Raw genomic sequence first — 7672 nt, forward strand, 5'->3', positions numbered from 1 at the left:
CAGGGTGCTGTGTAGGTAAAAGGCAGGACATATACCTATGTGTTTTATATGTCCTGGCAGTGAAAAACTCCTACATTCGTTTTCCATTGCTGTGAGGCCTGCTCCTTTTGTAGGCTAATATTAGGGCTACCCTCCTCAAATATTGTTTGAGTGGTAGATTCTGATCAGAAAGGGATAGACAGGTCATATTTAGTATGGCCAGAATGGTAATACAAAATCCTGCTGACTGGTGAGGTTGGATTGTATATTACTAATTTAAGAAATGGCACTTTTAGAAAGTCTGTGTCTTACAGCCTGCCTCTAATCCACGTCTGGGCTGGGCTAGTTGTGCATTTCACCCAGACAACCAAAAACACAGGATGCTCAGTCGCACCTGCACACATCCGCACACTGAATGGGTCTTCCTGGGCTGGAAGGGTGGAGGGCCTGACACTTACATTTCAAAGGACAGTGGCCTGCTCTCACACAAAGGAAGGCCAAACCCCCTACGGGGACCCAGTCAGACTGTGCTGTACTGAAAAGAGGACCTTGTGCACTTCAAAACCACCCTTTGAAGTCTCCCCCACTTCAAAGGCACTTTGGGTATATAAACTGGGTCCCTGACCCTACCAATTGAGACACTTCTTGGGAAGACATTCTGCACTAGAACCTACAACCTGCCAAGGGAAGCTGCCTGGCTGCCCAAAGGACTCACCTGGACTGCTTTGCTATAAAGGACTGCTGCCTTTCTGTTGACCTGCTGCCTTGCTGACCTCTGGCTCTGCTGAGAAGTGCTCTCCATGGGCTTGGATTCAGCTTGCCGCCTGTTTCCTGAAGTCTCAGGGCCATAAAGACTTCATCTCTGCAAAGAAACTCCTTGTGCGGTGAAAATTGGCGCCCAGCCTGTCCAGTGGTGAGAAAATCACTGCATTGCCGAACCAGAACGATGCAGCCTGGCTCCCCGAGTGGAGATCGACACAGCACCAGCATTGCAACCGGAACTTCGATGCACAGCCCACTGGATTGATGCATCGCCGAGCCAGGATGACGCAGCCCGACTTCCTGTGAGAGGAATCGAGGCAGTGCCAGCAATGCAACAGAAACTGTGCTGCATCGTCCACCGGATCGATGCAACAATGGTGACTTCATACCACACACCCAGGATTTCCACGCATCGTGCCTGGGTGTCAAAAGACCATGCATCACAAAGAGGATACAAGCCTGCACGCCAGAATTCGACGCAAAGCCCTTGCTGCATGGAAGAGAATCGACACATCATCGGTGTGCGCCCAGAAATCCAACGCACGCTTACCATTTTCCACACATCTCCTCCTCTGCGGTCTTCGTGCGTGTAATTTTGACGCAAACCAGGTACTTTGTGCTTGCAAGAGACAATTGCTGCTTTTAAGAAGTTAAGACTCTTCTTATCATTACAAAAGTAATATTTCAACTTGTGACTATCAAATCTTGATAGTTTTGACCTTAATTTAATCAGATAAATATCATATTTTCTTCTAAACCTGTGTGGTGTCTTTTTGTGGTGTTCTCACTGTGTTAGTGCATGATTTATTGCACAAATACTTTACACATTGCCTTCTAAGTTAAGCCTGACTGCTCAGTGCCAAGTTACCAGAGGGTGGGCACTGGATAATTTGGATTGTGTGTGACCTACCCTGACTAGGATTGTGGCCCCTACTTGGACAAGGGTGTATTCCTCTGCCAACTAGAGACCCCATTTCTAACAGGCACATGTTCAGTTGTTTAACCATTGAAAGATTCTTGTATGACAACTTGCTCAAAAGTTGCATTTTAAGAAACAGTTATGAACTCAAAAGTAATTGTAATTTACTATTTTGACAAATGCTTCTTAGTGTAAATGAAACTTTAATCACTTGCCAGGAAAGATGTTTAAATTGGAGTGATCAGATGCATCAATTAAAATTTTGTGGAATTTTTGTAAAACAAAACATAAAATATATTAGCTTGTGGCTGCAGAGAGAGAGAGCTCACCCAAAGCCACCTTATACATTGTTTGTTGTACTGTAGTTGTTGTGTTGACATGGGTTCGGATGGACACCACCTAAAGTTATCGGTAGCTAGACCTCAGACATCCTGCATACTTCAGGAACTGCCCACCATTACTCACCAATCTCACCAAACGGCCAAAGGAGCACATCGAAGGTTGCACACCCACCTCCCCACAAAATTGCATACTGCAATACCTGCATAATCCCCAATGTTTCCTCCACATTATGGCACCCAATTTTCGTTCCACCTTGTTTTTTATTCTCTGCTCTGTCAACTCACCTAACCTATAAAACACCTGCCTTAGCTTAAACCCTTCAGTGCCCGACACATGTATCTTGTCCGTCCTGGCTTAATACTTACCTTATTTAACTGGCATAATAGCTCATCCCCACATATAACTCCCCCGACAGCTTCTGTCTCCCACCATTGTTTGCCTCTGCTTTAACTGTCACCTAACAGCACTTTCATGTACCTGGCATTGACCTGGCTCCCCTTTCTCTTTCAAGTGATACTATGTGTCACTGCAACTGTACCTGTCAAACCTCCATTGTGTGTCACCCACCATGGTTTTCATGTCTCTCCATCTTCCACAATTTAGCAACAGTATTTACTGTCTGTCACACCACAGTTCCCCCATTGTTTGTCAAAACCACTCTGCCACTTTCTCACTTTATTTGTCAGCCCTTTATATCTGCTAAAAATCGATGAGCTTTCTTTGTCAGTCCCTCCGTTCCCCTCACCACCACTGTGTGGGTTATTTATCGCGCCTGCCAGGCTCTATCTGTTGTTCACTCTGTCACCTTGGCATTACGTGCCCACCACCGGATATCACCACAGCCGTTGTCGTTCCCCCCACTTTCTCTAACTTACACTGCATCTGTCCCACGCCTGGGTCTAGCACACTCTCGGGGTCTCTCATTTCATATCGCGTCTCTCGTCTCACAATTTCACCATTGCCCTTTTTTTTCCCGCTGTTAAGAAATATAACTCTGCACTCAGGGATGACTCTGTTTTTTGGGCTTGTCCGGAGACTGCCCATATGCTCCCAAATTCCAGATTACCACGGATCACACACACACCCAATATAAAACAAAGGGCATATTTATACTCTGTTTGCGCTGAATATGCGTCAAAATTTTTGCCGCACATTCGGCGCAAACCATGCACTATATTTAAACTTTGACGCCCAAGGACGTCAAAATTCCTCCGTGTGCGTCATTTTTTGGATGCGGGAAACTGCCTTGCGTTAATGACATGCAAGGTAGGCGTTCCCGTCCAAAAAATGACTTTAAGGCCTGTGCGCCTTATTTATAGTCCAGCATCATTTTGACGCACAGGAGGGGACAGGCCTTAAAAAACGGCGCACAGCCTGATGTGCACCGTTTTTTAACGCCTGGGTCATGGCAGGCGTTAAGGGACCTGTGGGCTCACTTCCATGGTCTCTGACCATGGAAGGAGTCCAGAGGTGCCCTTCCCTGTCCCCAGGGACACCCCCTGCCACCCTCACCCACCCCTGGAGGACACCCATGGATAGGGGGACCCATCCCAGGTAAGTACAGATAAGTTGAGGTAAGTATTTTCTTTTTTTTTTTTTTAAGTGGCATAGGGGGGCCTAATCTGGGGCCCCCTACATGCCACTGTGCCCAATGGCCATGCCTAGGGGACAGAAGTCCCCTGGGCATGGCCATTGGACAAGGGGGCATGACTCCTGTCTTTGCTAAGACAGGAGTCATTTCAATGGGGGTTGTTCGTCAAAAAATGGCGCAAGTCCGGTTTGAGGCATGATTTTTGCCTCAAACCTGACTTGCACCATTTTTTTTCGCACAACCCCCATTTTCCCCTACGCCGGCGCTGCCTGGTTTGAGTCATTTTTTTTTACTCAGACCAGTCCGCAGCACCGGCTAACGTCATTTCTTAAATAAGGCGCCCACATGGCACGTAGGAATGGCGTTAGCCGGCGGTGAAAGGTTTGACGCAAACCAGCGCCAGCGCTGGTTTGCGTCAAAAAGTATAAATATGGGCCCAAGTGTGGTAATTGTATAGCTCTTCAATCGTACCCGGAATATTGTGCTGCATGGCTACACGCTTATAAGATCCAAAAGGTTTCCATCTCACATTTTGGACCCGTTGTTGTTGCTGCTATTTAAAAGAGACCCGATACTTGTTTCTGTAGGTGTTTAGCAATTCCTGGAATAATTGCAATGTGCTCAACCAGGCACAGGCCATTCATTATCCATTTTATGAAACCTGACTTGTACCAGACTGACTGTATGTCTGGCTGGGCACAGTGCACAAAGGAATTACCCGGCCTGATGTGATCTGTAAATATGGGTGTGGCTAGAAATCATGTTTAGGTACACAAGGAACATGCATCCATTAAGGACATTCAAAACGCTCCCACCAACTCTGTCATTTCTCACTAGCAATCCCACTGCCCCTCTCATCTCTCATTCGCACCTCCACCAACCCTGTCATCTCTCCCACCTCACCCTTTGCCCCTCAATTCTCCCGAACACTCCCACTGCCCCTCATCACGCACACCCTCTGCTCCCTCTCATGCCCCTCTCACACTCGCTGTCTCATCTCTGTACTGCCTGCCCACACATGCTGCCTTCCTGTATCTCCTTGCGCTGGGTACTCATCCACCTCTCGTCCCACCCTTCTTTGGCTGCCCCTCCCACTCGTATTGGCGCGGCTCTCACACTCGGAAACTGGAAGATGTGCACAGCCCGTCTCTTTCCTTGCTCACTCTGTCGGCTCACACACCTCCCTCAATGAATTGCCCATCCTCCGTGCTCCACCATCGGCTGCTGGGTGGATATTGCCTCTCTGAACACCTGTCCAACTTTGAGTTAATAACGTTTCTTTAGGAAGAGCAACCAGTCCCTCTCGCTCTCATGCTCTCTCACCCTTCTTTACTGCTCTCTCATGCACTCTTCCCGCCGCTCTCATATGGTTGGCTTCAGGTCGTCGAGCACAGTTTCTTTCCTGTGCCTTCCCAAGGTTTCTGTCTCTCAATTCCATGCTCTCCTCCTCTTCTTGCGGTGTCTTCTGCGTAAACAGGTGCTCCCTCGTCTGTTGCCTGCGCTCGCCTCCTTTCTCTCCTCACACTGTTTCTTCTGCTCCTCTGCCTGGAGTTCATTCAACACTTTTTTAACAAACTACCTGGCCCTCCCTGACTAGCTATTCTGTGCAGCTTTCTTCCCTATCTATCCACCATGCCACATAATTCCACTACACAAATCTACTCAACACCACCCAATTCCAATCCACACAATTGAACAACTAACAATTCCAATCCAACCCACATAATTCCACTCCACACCACATACATCCACTACACTCCAAACCAAAACACGAGTAAAAAACATTGCCATTTACAATGCCAAAAGCTCTAACTCTTGCCAATGCTTATTTTTTGCTGCAGCCTCACATTCAAATTGGTTAATATTTTCTCTGGCAAAGAAAAAGGGCAAGAAAAAGCTAAAACATGTGACACATGTATTTTTATCATTCAATTTTACTCATATTTTACCAATGCTTTGCATGGGGAAGTCAGTATCTTGGGGAACCTAGTATCACATCACTACATAGTTTGTTTTAGAATATAGGTATTGTAGGATGTCAGGGGATGAGGACCTGCATTGATGGTACAAACATTAACTACTTATTTAAATAAAAGAAATACCTCTTTGCTTCAACCTAGCTGCAGACCCTCGTTGTGCTAATTGTGAGGTGCCATGGCAGAAGAGACATTTCAATGGGTTATACCCGGAAATACAATAACAAATCAAATGTCACCGCCACAGAGCAAAGGTCGGAAAATTAAATAATAATAAATGCACTAAAAAAATCAATACTTCCCATAACACAGACATAATTGGAGTGTTCAGCTTAGGACAGATATTGCTACAAAAGAAACTCAAATAAAGGGGCACCATTAACTACCTGTGGAACGAGAGCAAGCACATGTCATATTTGGCACATTCTCTAGATTGTTTTAAACTTTACACAGAGGGTTTCTCCTGATAAAAAGGAGGCAGAAATTAACAATTACAATAACATAGCATTATAGCCTGCTGCTGAGGGCTATAATGGTTGTTAAAGGCCCTATTCCCAGTTTATAGGCCCAAGACACAGGTGAAGGCCTATAACAAAGGAAAGAACCTTCAGCAACAGTTACAGAGAGAGGCCAAAGGGTTATAAAGCCATTAAAATATTCTACCCACTGAAGATAGACTTTTCTAAAATAAACAGCGAGAATCAGAAAGATGGGCACAGGAATGTTGGAGCAGAAGGTCTCAGAGTGAGGGGTTCTCCAATCTTTTCTATAGTAAAAACTATTTGTGTTCAATAAAAATCATCCAGAGCTACAAATATTAGAATGTTAATACTGACCACATCAGATAAGTTTACACTTTTGTACTGCATATACAGTTTTTAGTTTTTGTAGGCTAGACTGCACACAGGAGAGCTACTTATGGGTAGCTCACGAGCTACTCGTTGGAGACACCTTAGCCCTAAGTCACTTTCTTGTCTTCTATGGAACTTAAAGTCCTAACAATATTATTAATAGTATTATTATTATTGTTGTTGTTTTTGTTATTATTATTATTATTATTGTTGGCCATGTATATCATAATAATAATAATAGTAGTCATCATTATTATTACAGCATATTAATAATGGTGATATTGTGATTATTGTTATAATTATATTCGCATTATTATTAGTAGTATTAAAATGATAATATTAATTTTTTTTATAATAATGATAATAATAATAATAACAACATTAATAATCATAACTTGCTTTATATAGCTCTTCAAGCCACACCTTTGCAGTTTCTGCTGCAGGTCATTAACAGGTACGTCTTCCTCCCTACAGACCCGCAGCTGTAACCGACGAGGGGATGCGGCCGGTGCCCGGAAGAATTCAAGGACCTCCCTGACCCTGAACCACATCTCCATAGGCATTGGAATTCTGGTTACCATAGCTTACGTCAGTTTCCTGATCTACTACTGGGCGACGTGGAACACCCACAGCAGCGGCTGCTACGGCACTGGTTGTTACGGATAAAACTGTTATAAATCAGGACAGGAGTTGCCGTCACAGCAGAATGTTCAGATCCCACCTTCCAAGGAAGGCACGCCTTTCTTTGCTAAGGATACACAGTTTTTATCTGCAATGCCCTATTAAATGAAAGGGAGAATCTGTCTACGGCCTGAAGCACGCTTTTCTGTCAAAGGTGTTTGAATGCTAAGACCGTCCAAAATAACTTCTCTTCAGCTCGTTGGGCATAGTGTGTGTAGCCAAAGCGGTTTGTGAAGGCGGAGCACTGGGCGAAGCGTGAAGGGGTGCCCGCGCCACACACTGTACTGTCCCCCACACACATCATTCTGTACCTAGTCCACATCACCCAATATCCGTCCGAATATCAAAAATAATACAATCTGTGTCACTCAGCATCCTTCACCACATCACACGCTGGCTAATCCCACATCACTCGGAATCCTGCCCTGCACCCCACAGCCACACACCTCGCCCCCCCACAGTGTCTTTCCCTACACCTTAGTGGCCTATCCCTCACTACTGAGCATCCTGTCACACATCCACACCACAGTGGCCTATCCTACTTCCGTGTGGTGCGCAGAGACCCACAATA

General features: G+C 45.4%; 1 long non-coding RNA gene across 1 annotated transcript in view; it reads left to right on the forward strand.

Annotated features, from left to right (window-relative positions):
• LOC138247439 (uncharacterized) overlaps positions 1-7223 on the forward strand; it is a 48876-nt gene extending 41653 nt beyond the window's left edge. The window contains exon 2 of the long non-coding RNA XR_011194507.1: positions 6895-7223. This is a non-coding gene — a long non-coding RNA (uncharacterized lncRNA). The remainder of the gene's footprint in view (positions 1-6894) is intronic.
• The last annotated feature ends 449 nt before the right edge of the window (positions 7224-7672 follow it).

Source organism: Pleurodeles waltl, chromosome 7, assembly GCF_031143425.1.
Source record: "Pleurodeles waltl isolate 20211129_DDA chromosome 7, aPleWal1.hap1.20221129, whole genome shotgun sequence".
In the NCBI taxonomy this organism is placed as follows: domain Eukaryota; kingdom Metazoa; phylum Chordata; class Amphibia; order Caudata; family Salamandridae; genus Pleurodeles; species Pleurodeles waltl.